This window comes from Myotis daubentonii, chromosome 1 (genome assembly GCF_963259705.1).
Source record: "Myotis daubentonii chromosome 1, mMyoDau2.1, whole genome shotgun sequence".
NCBI lineage: Eukaryota > Metazoa > Chordata > Mammalia > Chiroptera > Vespertilionidae > Myotis > Myotis daubentonii.
The window spans coordinates 195,428,934-195,447,746 of record NC_081840.1 but is presented as its reverse complement, the minus strand read 5'-3'; the positions used below and the strand labels follow the sequence as shown (position 1 = coordinate 195,447,746).

Here is an 18,813-nt window from a genome sequence, read left to right as displayed (position 1 = left end):
AATGACAGCTTCTCTGTTTGCATAGTTTGTTGGTTTGAGCAGCATTTGTCCTAAATAACATTAGTTTTAAAGGAAATACTATGATAATCATCGTGTAAGCCTAGTTGTGCTCTTAAAGAGGCCCTAGCTTCCTACTCCAAGGACAATTATCGTTTCATTTGTTGAAACAATTGTTGTAGTTCTGAAATTATTACATTGTATTGTTGAAAAATCTTGTAATTATTTTTTCTAAGGCTATAGAAGGCTATCAGCATAAATCTAACTAATGAACTATTGAAATTAATTAAATGATTAATATGAACTGGGTAAGAAACAAATCAAGTACGTAATTTCATCTAAGTGACCACGTTTTCTTCTAAATTTTATATGATTATAGTCTTATGCCGAAAGACTGGAAGTTGTAAATTTCAGTAAGTATTTTCTCGTGGGCATAATAAAAAATATCAGAAGTGATTATGCAATATTCTTTTTCATTTATTAATGAAGAATATACGATATCTATGCTTCATTTTGTTAGAAGTCCTGAGAGCAAGGTCCCTAAAGCTAGTTATATTGAGCTATTTAGGACTTTTTTTCACATTTGAAAAAATTTTGCTCTTTGTTTACTCTGCCAGGTTTTTTTCTGGTAGGATACTCACTTATCCCTTGAAATGACTGTAAGCATATCGATTATGAGGCCTGAAATAATAGCCTTTTATTTCTGTCATTTTTGAATATTGTAGATATATATATATTGTCTTGTGACCCTGCCATTGAGTAACTCTCTCATGTTGAGAATGTTTTATGTTCTCTGTGCTGCAGAATCACCATCTTTTGAATGGTGATTATGTTATTTACTTTATTAGTTATTATTTCTAAAAACATGAATATAAAACACCAAGTGTAACATTTATAGCTTTATTTTATTATTATTATTTATAATCCTCACCTGAGGATATTTTTTTTTCATTGATATTTTAGAGACAGTGGAGGAAAAGAAGGGGGGGAGTGAGGGGAGAGAGAGAGAGAGAGAGAGAGAGAGAGAGAGAGAGAGAGAGAGAGAGAGAGAGAGAGAGTGTGTGTGTGTGCATGTGTGTGTGTGTGTATGTGTGCGCACACGCGTGCGTGAGAGAGAGAGAGAGAGAGAGAGAGAGAGAGAGAGAGAGACAGACAGACAGACAGACAGACATGGATGTGAGAGAAAGACATCCATTGGTTGTGTCCCACACTCTCCCTGACTGAACCTGGGCATGGAGCCTTTGATTGAGGTGCCTTTAATCGGGAATAGAACCCTCAACCCTGCATCTGCAGGCTGATGTTCTAACCACTTAGCAAACCAGCCAGGGGCATTCATAGCTTTAATAGCTAAAAACAATTCTGTGTCTGTTATGTGCTAGAGACAGTTCTAGGGCTTTCACTTGGACTATTTTTTCTCCCCCTTTTTAAAAAATTTCCAACTCTTTGTTTTATTTTTGTAGCCTGAAGCAGCACAGAAAAAGTCAACAATCTTTTCTGTGAGACAACTCTTCAAATAGTTCCGTGAATTACCTCCCCTTTACAGCTGCTTCTAAGCTTGGTCTTTGTTTTTTCCAGCCCCCAAATTCTGATACATCTTCTCCCACAGAACAAGCTCTTTTGCCTTTTTGTGCTCTCACCAGAACATTGTCCATGTGTCACTTCTGGTTTTCAAATGTAGATCTCGCAGATCCCAGCTGAGCCCATTCATTTCCCCAGGATATTACATCTCTACCAGGGCTTTATTCATATCTAGATTAGAAATTCCACTGATTAATTCCATCTAACAATGGGAAGGAAGGAAGGGAGGGAGGGAGGGAGGGAGGGAGGGAGGGAGGAAGGGAGGGAGGGAGGGAGGAAGGAAGGAAGGAAGGAAGGAAGGAGAGAGAAAGGAAGGGAGAGAGGTAGGAAGGGGGAGAGATAGAGAGAGAGACAGAGGCCGAAGAGGAAGGAAAAGGGAGGTGGGGAGGAAAGAAAACAGAAAAAAATATTTTAAAAATTTGCACTTGGACTACTTCTAATCTTTTCAATGATACTTTAAGGTAACTCATAGTTCCAGTTTTGTAGATAAGCAAGTTGAGGCACAGTTTAAATTCATGCAGCTAGTGTCAGAGTTAGAATTTGTAATTAAGTAGTCTGGCTCCAGGCACAGGCTTTATGGATTAGTTACTGTCAATATATATAAATATGTAAAATTTGTGATACATAACTGGGGGAGTGGTCAAAACAATAACTGGTAGATCTTGCCCTCGAGAGGTTTATCATGAGGTGGATGACTACATGACATGTGAAATATTGACTGTACAAGGCAACCTTTTGTTATGTTTGTCTCACATAAAAACCGATGGTCCATCTCCAGGGCTTTCAGTTCTTTTTTTTGTTTTTAAACCCACTATGTACCTCATATTTTAAAGTATTTATTTACACAACTGTTCCTCCACAGGATATTAAGCTTCTTAGAAAGCAGTGTTCTTCTGTTAATTTTGTATCACACATGTAATAGTGTAGAGGCTAGAGCCCAACAGGTTTTGAATGAATGTTGTGGAATGAATGAACAAAAAATGAAGCCATCAACATAAATGAAGCAACAAAGGAGTACATTCTAAATTTGGGACACCTTAAGGTTGGAGTTAGAGATTCGGATTTGAGAGATCACCAAAATTCAGTAATACTAATGGTTACTGTAATGTGTGGTTTGCAATGGTCTTTTCTCTTCAGCGGTAACCATTCCAAAACATCCTCATCAAGTTTTGAACAGCTGTGTGGTACATGATGTTGTAATAGATGTAATAAAGAAAATTTCTGCTCTGATGTTCTTAAAACTGTGTATCAATTATGACAAACCTAGCTTTAGCCTTAGATTGAATTTCTAGAGGGAACATTAAACAGTAGGATATTCTCTCCATGCTTATCTGGTAAAGGGACTGGAAGATGAGATGGGTATTGCAGACTAATGCCATTATGCCCAAGCCATGAAACAGTGGTAATGATATTATGATTATCATGCAGATGCTACTGCCTAGGCATCCCACTAACTGAATTTGTTTTCTCTAAACAGAAAAAAAATGAAATAAAAAAGGAAACTTTTACTATTGAATTTTTTCAATAAAATTTACTTGACTTTGGAGATCACGGCATCAAAACAAAACAAAAAACCTTACTATAATCTACCATTCAGAAGTTTAACGGATTACTAAAAAATGTAAAAATCTAATTTTTTTTTTTAGCTCCACTTAGACTGCTGAAGGGATTAATATTTTGGAAAATGGAGAAGGCATACAGGAGACTCTCTGCAAACACAGACTGCTTGATGTTTAAGATCAGGAGAGCTAAAGGATTTTAACAAGAGTGACATCATCCATACATTGGAGGCAGGGGGAGTGCACCTCCCTGCTGGCGCTGTCAGGTGGCACAGGCGGAGTTTGCAGCAGGGCTGTCACATGTCAGGAGCTCTGAGCTTTAGCGTCGGCAGAAGTTTTGAGGGGATGTATCACGACAGCCAATCTGGAGTTGCTTCCACTTTACAATGAAAAGCAATTCATGGAACTCCCCCAGCTCTACAGCAGCAGCAGGTTTTCCTGCCTAAAGTGTATGGATCTTGCAGAACTCCAGTTACTGTCCTTAGAAGCTGCAAATATTAATCAAAAAGCCAATTTTCCTTATCTCCTCTTTCTCTCAAATAGCAGAATAAAATAATGAGTAGTTCTATTTTGTGTAGTTGGAATTCTATGTAATGCCTCCACCATTTTCAACATACGATGAATGCAGATTAATGAGAATAATGATGAAAGCTCGAAAGATGATATTTATAGGGCTTAGAAAAGCTATTATTTTAATTCTGTTGTGAAGCTCATTCGCTTTCTCAACAAATGAGATGACTTATTAGATAACTGATTTGAATTCAGGCTTACAATTTGCAGTTTGATTGTAGGCTAGCGACTTTTCCTGAAAATAGGGCAGTAGTTTTAGGGGGGGAAAGGAAGACATTTTATTTTTTTAAATAAATCATGGTGCTTAGTTGCTTTATTTTAAAGCAGCTCGTCTCCCAGTGTGTCATTAAAGATGCTGAAAAGGTTCTAGATTTCTGTAAAGCCACAGTTTTATGGGACACATAAGAGGCAGTAGTTTGGCTAGCTTTCCCACCGGCCCCGGGAACATCAGTGTCTACTGATACATTGTACATGCACAGTGGAATGCAGCCGGCACGCCGACGTGTATGCCGAGTTTTCCTAGCGCATCCGCATCCTTTCTCCCAGTGGAAAATAACAGGGTGTCGCCTTGCAATTTCTACTACTATGTAATAAAATACAGCCATAATAAATAGCATCTGAGCACATGAAGCAGATTGGACTGAATCCATTTCGCCGTCATCACTTGGTGTAGCCCAGGCTTTTAAGTAGTTGTGTAGCCTAAATGGGCTTAATGTGATCAAGTTGCATTCGACTTGGACTGCAGTGGCGTAGAGACAGATTTTTATTTTTACTTGCTATTTAATATTTAGGTCAGATTTTAGTGTATTTACCTTTGTACTCCATTGTGCTATTAGCACACTTTGTCCAGATTATAATCTAAATTATGCCTTGATTAAGTTAGTGGATCTTGGAAGCTATTATTGCTATAGTTTAGTTGTTGTTACTACTGTCATTATTATCCCTCCTGCTGTTAATTAGCTGCAGACCAAAAATGTTGCACATTGTCAAGAATTTTCACAATTGTCTGCGTGTCCTGGGGGCAGGGGTAATGTTTAATTCACTTTTGTAGCTCCGTTAGCTAGCCCAGCTCAGTTTTACTGTGGCTTTTTTTTTTTTTTACTTGGATTGATTATTGATGTTCTTGCTTGAAATCTAAATAGATAGATAGATTTGCTTTGAAAATGTATTTTACGATTTCATTCACTTTAATAGAAGGGAGGTTAAAGTTACAAGTTAAAATACAGAATTTAAAAGCTTTTGCCTATCAGTAGTAAGAAAAAATGACTTCGGGGGGTGGGGCAAAAAATGATTTCAGCCAAGATTTTCGAACTTCTGCTCTGCTGCTCTCCTAGAAATACTTCATTCCTTTTTGATCTTCATTTTTTACTATAATAACATAGCATGCTATTCTTATAGTTATAAGGTACATATTAACCCTTTAAGAAAAGATAAGTTTATCGCTGTGTTTTCTAAAAACATGGTCTCTTGGTTTTAAATACTGCCTCAAAGGAATAAGGACATGTTAAACTTTATTGTCAGTTATAGTTATAGGTAAAGTTATATTTACATATTTTATCCCTATGAATTTCAGCATTTAACTTTATTGTTAATGGGAAAGTGGAAAAACAATAGAAACAATATTTTTGTATTTTAACTATAGGTCCTGAATGCATACTGTAAAATAAATTGGTTATATTCAACTAGAGGCCCAGTGCATGAAATAGTGCATGAGTGGGGTCCAGCCACTGCCCTGATGGGGGCCAATTGGGGCCGGGCCAGCAGGGGGGCATGCAGGATATTGGCCAGCCAGCCCCAACCCTGATTGGGGTGGGGGGGCCAATTGGGAGCTAGGCCAGCCAAGGGGAGGGCCCACAGGAGGTTGGATGGGGCTGATCAGGGCCCTGATCGGGCTGGTTGGCCTCTGCAGTGTGCGTCATAGCAACCCGTCGTTCTCGTCATTCCTGTAGTTCCGGTCATTCCATCGTTCTGGTTGCTTGGCTTTTATATATTTAGATAACAATGTGAATTAATTCTATACCACGTAAATTTTAAAAACTCAATATTTTAATAAAGGTAAGTAATTAAAGTAACTAAAAATAATTCCTAGGGGACATTGTTTCAAAGGAGTGATAAGCATTCCCCCCTCACGGTTATGTGTTATGAAAATAACTTAAAGTGACATAACCATGATATATAGAAATAAAATAAATATACTAAGAATAATGTCCACAGAAAGGATGGCAAAATACACACACATATACATATTCTCTAAACTTCATCAAGGTGTTAATTTTTAATTGTCTGTAATACCAGTATAATTTGAGCTTATTGCTTCATAATTAGTTTGTTTTCTATTTTATTTTTTTAAATATATTTTATTGATTTTTTACAGAGAGGAAGGGAGAAGAAGAGGGATAGAGAGTTAGACACATCGGTGAGAGAGAAACATCGATCAGCTGCCTCCTGCACACTCCCTACTGGGGATGTGCCCACAACCAAGGTACATGCCCTTAACTAGAATCGAACCTGGGACCCTTCAGTCCGCAGGCCGACGCTCTATCCACTGAGCCAAACTGGTCAGGGCTATAATTAGTTTGAATTGTACCTGATCAAAACTTCAGATATAAGGAATCTTATTTGGGTGGGAGTTTCCTAGGGTCAATAAACTTTTCTAGAAACTTGAGGCAAACATCCAAACTGTTAAAGTGGCAACATTGCAGGTGTTTGGCAGTTAATTATACTGTTCCCAGAGTTCTGTCTAGGTAGGCTCAGTTTTCCTCAGAACTGGAGGTATTTGGGGTGGTTGTTATGTCAGTTTGCTTTCTCTGCTGCTTCTGAACTCTCAGGGTTAGAACTCTGTAGGAAATACTAGGTCTTGATCGAGGGCCGCTCCATGAGTCAAGTTCATCGAGTTTTAGTACACAATTTTAAAAACAAACGTACTTCCCGATTTAGGACTATGTTAGATTGATTTGATTTCCAGATGTTGGAACCTCAGATAAAGGACTTATTACTGTGGAATATAAAGCACACTATTCTAAAGATCTTGGTACTGAAGGTTTCCTGCCTAAAGCCTTATACAAAATGAGAAATGAGGCCTCATGCAGTGAACTACAGGCAATGTAAGAATGGAACAGGAACAAGAGGAGAAAGCAGAGTAGCAGTGTTGTGGTCATCTGATAGTTGATACGTAAACTAATCTTTTTCAGTTGTCCAGCCAGATTTCTCTTTCTCTCTGCAGAAGCATTTATTTTCTTCTTTCTGCCTTTTGTTCCCACTGCCCCCTGCACAGTTGGAACATCCCCAAAAGACTTTGGCAGAGGTCACTTCTCAGAAGCTTTTGAAACTTTAGTTAGAATACATTTATTGATTTTTTTTAAATGACCAAAGGAATGAGGATTTGGGGATAAAGCTCATCTGAGAGCCAGTGTCTGCTTTGGCAATCTGAACTCTTTTCTACCTTTGAGAACACTTCATTAGATACACGGTTCTCCTCATCAGTAAAACTCAGGATTCTGGCATATTGGATTTTCCAGGATGGATATCAGCTGACAGTTCGGCCTCCTAGTCATAGAAGATAAAGATAATTTGTCTAGGACAGAGAGTCAGAAACTACCTAACTATATAAAAAATCAGTAGCTTCTTTTTTAAAAATTCAATCCTGGGTCTGTAGAAAATATTTGGTAGTATGTGTTGGCACAATAACTTAGTTAGGCTATTTGCTTTATATTTAATAGTTTGAGTTTACATTGTTTTATTTCTCTAAATTAGCCATGACTGGAAAGTACAGTTATTTGTGAATAAAAAACCCTGCTAAGGAAGGATAGGGTAATGTTTAAAGAAAAATTCCTTTTTATACTTTGACATTTCTGCTTCAATGCATTTTAAAAGTTTCTTGCTTAAATTTGAACATTAAATAAAACATGGCAAGATTTCCTACATTTATAATTCTCAAGTAATTATCATATGAATCAGAAAGTGTACTATCTAAGTCATTCTGGTTGAGACAGTCTTGGGTCCCAGGTTCCACATTGTGCTCTGGAGTCAAAGGGAAGGAGATACGGAGCAATGTTTAATAATACACAGTGTCACACTACAGCGGGAAGGCAGGGGAGGGTTGGGGGAGGTAGGAGATCAACCGAAGGACTTGGATGCATGCATATAAGCGTAACCAATGGACACAAGACACTGGGCCAGGGGGGTGAGGGCATGTCCTGGGGAGTAGCAGAGGCCAGGGGGAGGTCAATGGGGAAAAAAGGAGACATATGTACTACTATTTGTAATACTTTAAACAATAACATAAAGTTAAAAAAATAAAAGGTTTACAAAAAAATAAAAAATAAAGGACAAAAAATAATACACAGAAAATGGTGGTTATTATGCATTGGATTTCAAAATTATTTAGAAATCATTTAAGTAGCAAATATCTCCAATACATTCAAAGTGAATTTGTTCTTATACAACCTTTCAAAAACATACATATTATAAAGAACAAGGAAGGTGTATTTTTTTCTTTTTGTTTGTCCACCTTAAAAAATAAAAACATGTATGTGCTTTACAATGCATATTCAAAGAGGCAATAACAACCAATTTCACTTGGTTGAGGTATAATTGGAAAATTCTATGTAATTTATGAATTGTAGTTCTTTATTTAACAGGAATTTTGAAACCACTCTTTTTTCTTAACTCCTTTGTATTTTGAAAAATATTTATTAAAAATTCACTATATTGGTACTGAAATTGAAACAGATGATCACTGATCTATATAATCCTCTTCTTAACATCTTAAATACTAAAATATTATGTTATATTTTCATTACTTTTAAAGCAAATGTTCAAATTCTTTTGGACTCTTCTGTCATAGAAAATATAAATGTACTTTTTAAACAATTGTTATTTTATGATATAAGAAATAGGGTAGATTTCAGTGTATCCTATCAGAACATGATTACTTAAAAGTATAGAGAGTAAGAGTATTTTATTATAAATGAAAGAAACTCAATATTTTCTATTATTATATTTGGAAACCATGACTAGGAAGCAAATATATTATGTGTAATTGTAGTGATAACATAGCCATTTATGAGGAGGGAAAAGTAGTAAATTGAATGATTGCTTTTTACATCGACAACTTGAAAGCTATTTTCCATGCAGAGGCAAATACAACTTCCACCAAAAGTAGGTTTGCAGTTGTGAGGACGTGAAACACAGAGTTTATACTTGTATTATTATTTATTACTTATTATATTATTTTCCATACAAACAACCATAAACCTACTTTTGTACCACTCTGTACATGGCTGAGGAAATTACTTTTCTGGAAGCCTACGAGTCTCTTAGGGTTAGAGCATTGGCTGCTTAAATCCTCTGGCCTCAGCCATTGATCCATCTTGCCCACACAGAATCTCCTCTATGCAGTGAGTCCTTTTCTAGGTATCGGTTCTAGCCTTCAATAGTCACAACTGTTGTATATTTTACCATCTTTTCTCCCATCAGAGGTAGCATCTCATTTTTCTGTGTATGGTAGAATGGTAGAACTCCTGCTGATAGCACATAGTTCACAGCAGGTCACATTTTCTCCCTTATTATGTCCTAGGGCAATAGCTGCCTGGGTCTTTACATAGGAACAAGCTACTGCATCTGGGAATCCGTCCTAGCCCAGGCTCAAAAAAATAGGTGCTTGTGGGTATGAGAGATTTAGGTAGTTTTGAATACTTGGAAGATAATAATGGCCTTGCACTTTATTGTCTTGGTTAAGATGGAAGAGCATAGCAGAAGCAGACCCCTGGAAAAATTAACCACTCCCATACAATGTCTTAGCTGAACACCTGCTGGGATGAGATTTCTGACATTATATATGCCATGGGCTTCTGATTAATCCGGGCATTACTACTTCTCTGTGGGCAATGCAACAACATCTTTGTGTAATTGAATTGTAAACGAAAGGAGATAAGTAAAAGGCCTAGTCCTTGGTTATAATTTTAATAAATAGATGCTTTTCTCTATGAGGGCAAGAACTTTATATATGCTGCTCCAATCCTTGATATTACACAATGGCTGGGTATATAGTGGACACTAATTAAGGGCTCTTCCCTTCACCTTCCCATCCCATCCCATCCCATCCCATCCCATCCCATCCCTGACCTTCCCTTCCTTCTACCTTCCCTCTCCTTCCCTTCCCTTTCCCCGCTCCCACCTCCTTTCCTTTCCCTCCCCTTCCCTCCCCTTACCTTTTCATCCCACCCCACCCCATCCTACTCCATCTCACCCCATCCCACCCCATCCCACCCCATCCCACCCCACCCCATCCCATCCCATCCCACCCCATCCCACCCCACCCCATCCCACCCCATCCCATCCCATCCCATCCCATCCCATCCCATCCCATCCCATCCCATCCCATCCCATCCCATCCCATCCCATCCCATCCCATCCTCTCGATGTTGAACAGCAAACTGATTGTCACCAAAATAGATTTCTTCTCTTATCCTAATTATAAAATTTCGACGTTCATTTTTACCAAATGTAAAAAGTTCAGCCTTTTATAAGTAAAAAGTTGGGTAATACAGTGATTAAGGTTTGATGATTATTATGTGCGTTCTTTTCCCCTAATAATAAACTATTGCCTGACTGGTGTTGCTCAGTGGTTGAGTGTCAACCCATGAACCAGGAGGTCCTAGTCAGGTCTTGATCCCCACTAGGAGGTGTGCAGGAGGCAGCTGGTTGATGATTCTCTCTCATCATTGATGTTTCTCTCTCTCTCTCTCTCTCTCTCTCTCTCTCTCTCTCTCTCTCTCTCTCTCTCTCTCCCTTCCTTTCTTTCTAAAATCAATTTAAAAATGAATATAATTCTATTTGTTTAGACAACTCACTTTGTATAATTTCAATTATTTTAAATTTATCAAGCTTTGTTATTATATCTTAATAAAAAAAGATTTGTTGAATGACTTAAAGGAATTTCCAGAATGAAATTCCACAGGATCTCTGCTGTTATAACTGGAAGTAGAGTAGCTTTTCTGGAATAAACTCTTCTTAATTTATGGTGTGACTGGTCATTTTCCATAGTCCTGAAACTGTTGGTTTTGGAAATTTTATCCAGCTTTGTCATTGATTTAAAAGTTTTGCCCCAAGGCACTCACCTTTTTACAATGGCTTACTTTTGGGGGCCCATAAAACATCACACAAGGAAAATGTGGTACATTTAGGTTGCATTCCCGATTTAAAATGCAACAGGAGTTTAGAGATGTGATTGTGTTTAGGCAAATTTCATGGGAGAATGAGACCTCAGTGTTGTATTATTATTATGGTATTCAATGTGTAAGTCTAGTCAAGTGAAGAGAGCATTCTTGGTACAGCCATTGCATTAACAAGCCACTTGTCCATTATAATTGGTTTGAGGAGACTGTCAGCACCAGAAGCTGGCTGATGTAGAAATTCTTTTTGGTCCAGTTGTTTCCAAAAACTGTTTGCAGCAGAAGAGAACATTCTTCCTCTAGAGCAGCGGTTCTCAACCTGTGGGTTGCGACCCCTTTGAGGGTCGAACAACCCTTTCACAGGGGTCGCCTAAGACCATCAGAAAACACATATATAATTACATATTGGTATTGTGATTAATCACTATGCTTTAATTATGTTCAATTTGTAACAATGAAATTGGGGGTCACCACAACATGAGGAACTCTATTAAAGGGTCTCGGCATTAGGAAGGTTGGGAACCACTACTCTAGAGGGTCTTGAAAACTAGACTCTGAATAGCAATAGGGTACTTTTGTGGATTGCTGAGCAGAAGACCTATATGAGGAAAACAAGGTCTCAGATTACCCTGTACATTTGCCAGAATAGATTTGAGAGAGCACAGAACGATGCAATAAGAATATCATTGCAATATGCCAGGTAAAGGGCCTATGGTGAAAACATATAGTGGCAGGAGACCAAATGAAGAGGAAAATACCGTGGAATCTTATCTTGCACTACCAGTTGATCATCATGGTAATCTTTATAAATTGCCACTTTGTAATCTATAAAACAGAAAATATTTCTTCTCTGCCTATATCACATGGCTATAAGGATTATGGTATTGAAAATGCAATGAAACAGATCTGAACACTCCATAGAGATAATATGGTAGTGTATGATGATGATTATCAATAAGGAATGAAAGTAGATGGTATTTGAAGATAACCCATAGACTAAGTAGATAGACTAAAAAAAAATTGGAAAAATAATTTGAATGGAATGAGTAAAAATGTTTATTTTATTTTTTAAAAATCTCAGTCTTTAGATATCTTTTAAAAAATCTCATTATAATTTTATGCTAAAAACATCTAGTATTTAACTCACATCAGAATGATCTCTTAAAAATATATTTGTACATGTCACTTCCTGATTTCTTATAAACCTTTATTGGGTAGTTCAGTAGAATAAGTCACCTAATTTTGTAATTAATGTCTTACAAAGACAGTACAATATCTTTTTGTCTCAATTCCAGACTGATTTTTACTGGATTTTTTGCAATCTCATTTATATACCACACTGGGAAGGTGTGTTTTAACTGTATTAAGTGTTATGAAATTCTGATGATTACTTTTTGAAAAAAAATTTAGGAAGTTTATTTTTTGCTTTATTTATAAATATTCTCTTCTCTAATATAGCAATAACCAGTATGGCGCTCTTTGAGAAGCTTGAGAATATAGACTCTGAGTTTGGGTCACTTGTGTTCAAATTCTGGCTTTACCCTCAGTGACCCGGCGTACTTATTTGTAAGATAAAGATCATCTTTATATTAATTTTTTTCTTGTAAAAGTTAAGTGAGGATATCAAAAGTGTGTTTCAATCCTTAAAACAAAACACAAAACTTTTTATGGTTAACTGAGAATATAAAGTATTCAAAAATAAAAGTGTTTAAAATTTAGAAATTTGTTTAAATGAAAATGTGTCTCTCTGTTTCTGTTACTATCCGTCTTTCTCTTTCTCCCATATTCTGTTTTTACTCCCTATCTAGAAAGTAACTATAAACTCTTGGAGTGTTCCTTTTGTCTGTTCATTTCACGGCCGGATCCATAGCACCTAGAACTGTGCTTGGGCAATCAGCACATAATTTGATGGATGGATGAATGAATGAATGAATGAATAATGAATGAAGTTGCTCTACTTTGTAAATTTGCTGTCTCAGTATTAGGAAACTTACCTTGATCATTCATTTTTACTGGTGATTATATTTTAATCAGTGAATCAAATTTATTTTATTTTCCATTTTTGATGTGTTTTCTTTTAAGGTATTTTTTATCTAAAGCTTGGGCCAATTTAAGTTTAATTTTTAATCAAAACAGTATAATATTCATAACCAAAGTATTTTCATGTAATTCAAAAGACCTAGAGTGGGTCACAATACTAATTGCTACGGAATTGCTTTTTATGTCATTTGAACAGTAACGAAAATATATTTGTATGGATTAATTTTATCAGAAACACACCAAATTTTTATATCCTCAGTCAGCCCTTTTTGACCACATTGCTCAAAAAATAATAATAGTTGCTCCTTTCTATAATCCCTTGTAGGTAATTTTATTAATTAGAAATTTACTTTATTACTTCCTACTGATAGTACTATTTGATATGATACCTTCTTCTGACTGTTAGGTTTTCTATTTCTCTTACTATTTGTCTCCTCCCTTTTTCCTTTCCTGTGTTTTCAATCAGACTTGGTCTACTAACTCTTAGGAGGCTAAGGTACCGTCTGTGAGCTTGTTTTTTCCTTTGAGTTGTCTACTAACTCTTAAGTGCTTTAAGTGGATGGAGTTCAGAGAATGAATCACTTAGATGTTGACTAGTCAAACTGTAAATTGAAGATACTCTGTTCTCCTATTCAAAAAGGAAAGCAAAAGGTTAAAGACAGCTATCCAAACAAATTTAAAGACACATATAATGGGCATTTTTGTTCTTGATTCCAATTTATGGGAAGCCAATATAGACAGTTTGCAATAATATTTTTAACCAAAAAATGTAAATGTTTTGTTTACCCAGTCAGCATTTTAAGGCCCTTTAAAAAATATTTATATTTATTGTTGAAAGTATTACAGATGTCCCTTTAATTCTCCCCACCCCATTGACCCCTTCTATCCCTCCTGTACCCCTCCTCCCCCTAGGCCTTCACCACATTATTTTCTGTGTCCATGAGCTATACATACATGCATACAAGTTCTTTGGTTGATCTCTCCTACCACCCACCTCACTCCTACCTTCCCTCTGAGATTCAATAGTCTGGTCCATTTCTCTATGTCTCTGGATCTCTTTTGATCATTGCTTTATTTGTTCATTAGATTTCATATTAAGTGAGATCATGTGATACTTGCCTTTCTCTAACTGGCTTATTTCACTTAGTTCTTAGTTCTGAAGGAGTAGCAGTTCAAATTGAAAAAGTAGTTATAGTCTGTGTTCTCAAACAATTCATGTTACGGTAGAGGGTTCAGCATGAGCATCAGGGAAGATCTGATTGGTTCTGTCTGTGGTGGGTCTGGTGATATATGAAAAACCATGTGTAAATACTAATGTTTGAATTTCAGAATGTATTTCCTAAAAGGAAGTAAAAAGGTTTAAAGGGTGAGGGTAAAGGTAGGAGACTTTGCACTGTCATTACCCATGATTATCAATTATGAAGAGATATGCTTGCTCTTAAAAAACCAGAGAAAATTACCTTAGGTAAATAGCCAGTATTTATTGAATACTAGAGGCCCGGTGCACAAAATTTGTGCACTTGGTGGGGAGGAAATCCCTCAGCCCAACCTGTGCCTTCTCACAGTCTGGGACCCCTCAGCGGATGACCACCTGCTGGCTTAGGCCCGCTGCCCAGGGGATTTGGCCTAAGCTGGCAGTCAGACATCACTCTGGCAGCCCAGGAACCCTCGGAGGATGTCCACTTGCCAGCGGGGAGCAGGCCTAAGCTGCAGTTGGACATTCTTAGAGCTGCTGAGGAGGCGTGAGAGGCTCCCACCACTACCGCTCTATTGGCAGCCATCAGCCTGGCTTGTGGCTGAGCAGAGCTCCCCCTGTGGGAGTGCACTGATCACCAGGGGCCAGCTCCTGCATTGAGCATCTGCCCCCTGGTGGTCAGTGTGTGTCATAATAACCAGTCATTCCCAGTAGTTCTGCTGTTAGGGTCAATTTGCATATTACCCTTTTATTATATAGGATGCTCCATTTGTTGAAATAATGGTTGTGCAGGGAAATACAAGAAGGTGACTAAAGAATTGCTTTCAATTGCCTGTTTAGTAGCAAGCCTGCCTTTAAATATGGACTTAGAGCCTTTACTGGTTTGGCTCAGTAGATAGAGCGACAGCCTGTGGACTGAAGGGTCCCAGGTGTGATTCGGGTCAAGGACATGTACCATGGTTGCGGGCACATCCCCAGTGGGAGGTGTGCAGGAGGCAGCTGATCAATGTTTCTCTCTCATCGATGTTTCTAACTATCTATCCCTCTCCTCCTCCCTTCTTCTCTGTAAAAAATTAATAAAATATATTTAAAAAATAAATAAATATGGACTTAGATTGCTCTTGTGGTAAAAAAAAAAAAATCTCACAAATTGGCCATATATGGTGGATACTAACTAGAAAAAATGCAGTGAGTTCCACTGCTTTAATATTTTCAAATGCTTAAACAAAATATATATTTATTAGTGAATATGTTCCTCTATTTGTGTGTATGTGTAATTTTAATCAATAGTGATTCTGCAAAAAGAACTTAATTTTTAGTTTATGCTAATCACTATCTGACAAAATATAATTCCTTATCCATAGATAATGAACTGTCATTGTTTGGCATGTATATAGTTAATTAACCTCCTGCTAATAGCATAATATTCCTAATAGCATAATAAATACTAAGTACCACAGTTAACTAATGCATCCGATGCTTGCACGAAGCACTATGACTCACCAGAAAGTTTAAAAATTGATATGACTGGTTGATAGAACCATTAGAAAACATTGAAATTCCAAAGAAACACTTAAATGACATCATGCCATTTTTGTGTGAAATGTCTGACATGTTTATTATTAGTTCAATAAGAAAGCAATAATAAAAGAAATACAAAAACATTGTGGAAATTTAAAGAACAGGAAGACAATCCCTCTTGTAAATCTACCATTTAAGTAAACTTACATTTTTTACTTCTTTCTTTCTAATATGATTAAAATCTGAATTTGTTTAGCTTATTATTATAATTACAGCCTCAGTGTATGTACACATTAGTACATAGAGAATATGTGCTATGTGTATGTTTGTGTGCATATATGGTTAGATAGCAAAATGTACTACGGAGTTTCCCAGTGTTATGTCGGGGTTTTTTTATTTTGGTGTGTGTTTTTGTTGGTTTGTTTTCCACAGCAATTCTCTCTAGGTAAAAGTGATTAGATGCATCCTAGGTTCTTAGCTTGAAGAGCCTGTTGCAACATACCAGAATAGTTATTGGAAATCTCGGAATATGTTTGAAAAAATTCATGTGTTCTTTTAATTAGGAGAATATTTTAAATTTCTTATGTACCACATTCATTACCTTTTCTGAGTAAACATTATAGTGAAGTAGATCATGGAGGAAAATGTGTTGCATATAAATTGAATTTTGTTTTTATGCCATGGTTTTTCTGCTATACTAGTACCTTACACATTGTGGGGGGAAACTACATTGGCAAACAATGAAAAATATAAAAACCTACTCAAATAGTACTACAACTAGAGCCATAAAATAAAGTATTTTTCATCATTAATTTAATGTATTTTTGTTTGTTTTTACAGAAGTGTTTAAATGTTCAGTAAATTGGAGGAAAAAAACATGGATGTTTAACAACTGAAAACCACATTAAGGTAATTAGTAGATTATTGTTGCCAATCCATTTATTAGTAACTTACAAGTGTATTTAACATACTTATATTCAAGTTTGTATATTCTGTTATGAGTGTCACATTGAAAATTTATATTGTATAATGAGTTATTAGAGTTAAATTTTACAAGTTTTGGAAAATCAATTGATATTTCTTGTGGACAAATATGTAAATAAATATAGTTCAAAGTATTTGCTGCGGTGAGGAATTATATTCCAACTATATTAAATATAAATGAGCGACTAAACAAAAATAATTTTATTGGCTCTTTGGAAAGGCAAATAGCTGTACTATCTTAAATGTCTGATAACTATTCAGAATTTTGTTTTTAATTGCTGCATGTATACCAATGCAATAAAAGTTATTTTTGTTTAATTGATCTAGTTCTCAATTACATATCCCTGACAATAAATGTGAATATTAGGAAGTATGAATATTAGCAAGTAAATTATTTTGAGAAATAATGTTTTTATTTATTATAAATATATTTATAAAGTTCAACATAAAAGATTTTGAAGACCATAACCTTAGGCCAGCATGCATATGTGCATGTTCTTCAGAAAATCATTTTGAAACCAAAAAATGTGTGTGTTTTGAGCCTGGTTCTTGTCATGAATGAAGTTGTGGACAAAAACGATGAATGGAACCAAAGTTTATTGGGAGAAGCCTGTCCTGGAAAAGGTGTAGCTGGGGTTCCAGGAGCAGGACAGTGTCCAGAGTTTCTTTCCATGTTACAGTGGCGAGTAATTTCCATCCAAGCTAATTATAGTATATTAGTCCATGTGTGGAGTCCCACATGGCCATAAGCCACATGGGTGCAGGGATGTGCTCTCCTGCCACAGGAATGAACCCATTGCATGCTTTGGGTAAGAGAGAGGGTAAGAGGAAATAGCACCTTTTAATTTAGGGAGTGGAAACAGCCTTGCCAGCTCCTGATTGGCCTTTTCAAGGAATTTTGCCTTAGCAACATACTTGGGATTGGTTTATACACCATACTGCTTTGTGATTGGTTATCTGCAGCTTCCTGTCTTAGCAATAACCATACATCTTAAAGTTCATGCCTCTGGCCCTCGCTGCCCAGTTGGGGTACCTTAGAAATTCCACCTAGTTTTATTTCCTACACCCCCTGGTCCATGTCCCTGTCACATAGCTGACCTCTGTATCCTCAATTTGAAGACAAATTAGGCCTTTATAATAATTATTCAACAGTGAAATTGGAATTTCCTGTCTTTTTGAAGTTACTGAAATTAATTTCTGGAGAGCAACTTTGTATTGTCTACAATGTCAGTTATTTTAAACTAGAGGCCTGATGCACAAAGTTCGTGCAAGAGGCTTGGCCCCTGCAGCCCGGCTGGCCCTTGCATTTCCTTGCAGCCCCTCACAGTCCAGGCTTCGTCCAGAAGGTCGTTCAGCTCTTTGGTCTAATTAGCCTATTAGGTGTTTTTTTTTTTTTTTTTTTTTTTTTTTTTTTTTTTTTTTTTTTTTTATAATATATAGGATACTAGAGGCCCAGAGCACAACATTCGTTGCACTAGGGGTATGGGGGGATCCCTTCAGCCTGGCCTGCGCCCTCTCGCAGTCCAGGACCCCTCGGGGGATGGCCTAAGCTGGCAGTGGGACATCCCCCAAGGGGTCCTTAGTGTTGCTGTGGAGTTGGGAGAGGCTCCTCTCGCCACTGCTGCTTTGCTCACCAGCTGTGAGCCGGCTTCTGGCTGAGTGGCACTCCCCCTGTGGTAGCCCTGCTCAGCCAGAAGCCAAGCTTGCTACTCTTTAGCGCTGTCTCAAAGGCAGGAGAAGCTCCTGTCACCGCTGCTGCGCTCGCCAGTTGTGAGCCTGGCTTCTGGCTGAGCAGCGCAACCCCTGTGGTAGAGCACTGACCACCAGGCGGCAGCTCCTGTGTTGAGCGTCTTCCCCCTGGTGGTCAGTGTGCATCATAATGACCAGTTGTTCCGCTGTTCAGTCGATTTGAAAATTAGGGTTTTATTTTATAGGACTAGAGGCCCAGTGCACTAATTCATGCACAGGTGGGGTTCAGCCAGCCCGCCCTAAATTGGGGCTGATCGGGCTAGGCCAGTTGGGGGGAGGGGACAAGGCAGGTTGGCCGGCCAGCCCTGCCCCTGATTGGAGTTGCAGGGGCCGATTGGGGGTGGGGCCGGCTGAGGGTAGGGGCTGCTGGTGGTTGGCTTCTGGCCCCATCCCTGTTCTACCCAGGGCCAGCCGTGGGGAGGGGCCGCCCCCCGATTGAGCCGGT

At 37.6% G+C, this 18,813-nt stretch overlaps 1 protein-coding gene across 19 annotated transcripts in view; it reads left to right on the top strand.

Annotated features, from left to right (window-relative positions):
• ADGRL3 (adhesion G protein-coupled receptor L3) overlaps nucleotides 1-18,813 on the top strand; it is a 787,514-nt gene that overhangs the window by 150,216 nt on the left and 618,485 nt on the right. For all 19 annotated transcript variants that reach the window (XM_059670118.1, XM_059670097.1, XM_059670081.1 and 16 more), the window contains exon 2: nucleotides 16,476-16,544. The gene's annotated coding sequence lies outside the window, so the exon portion shown is untranslated. The remainder of the gene's footprint in view (nucleotides 1-16,475; nucleotides 16,545-18,813) is intronic.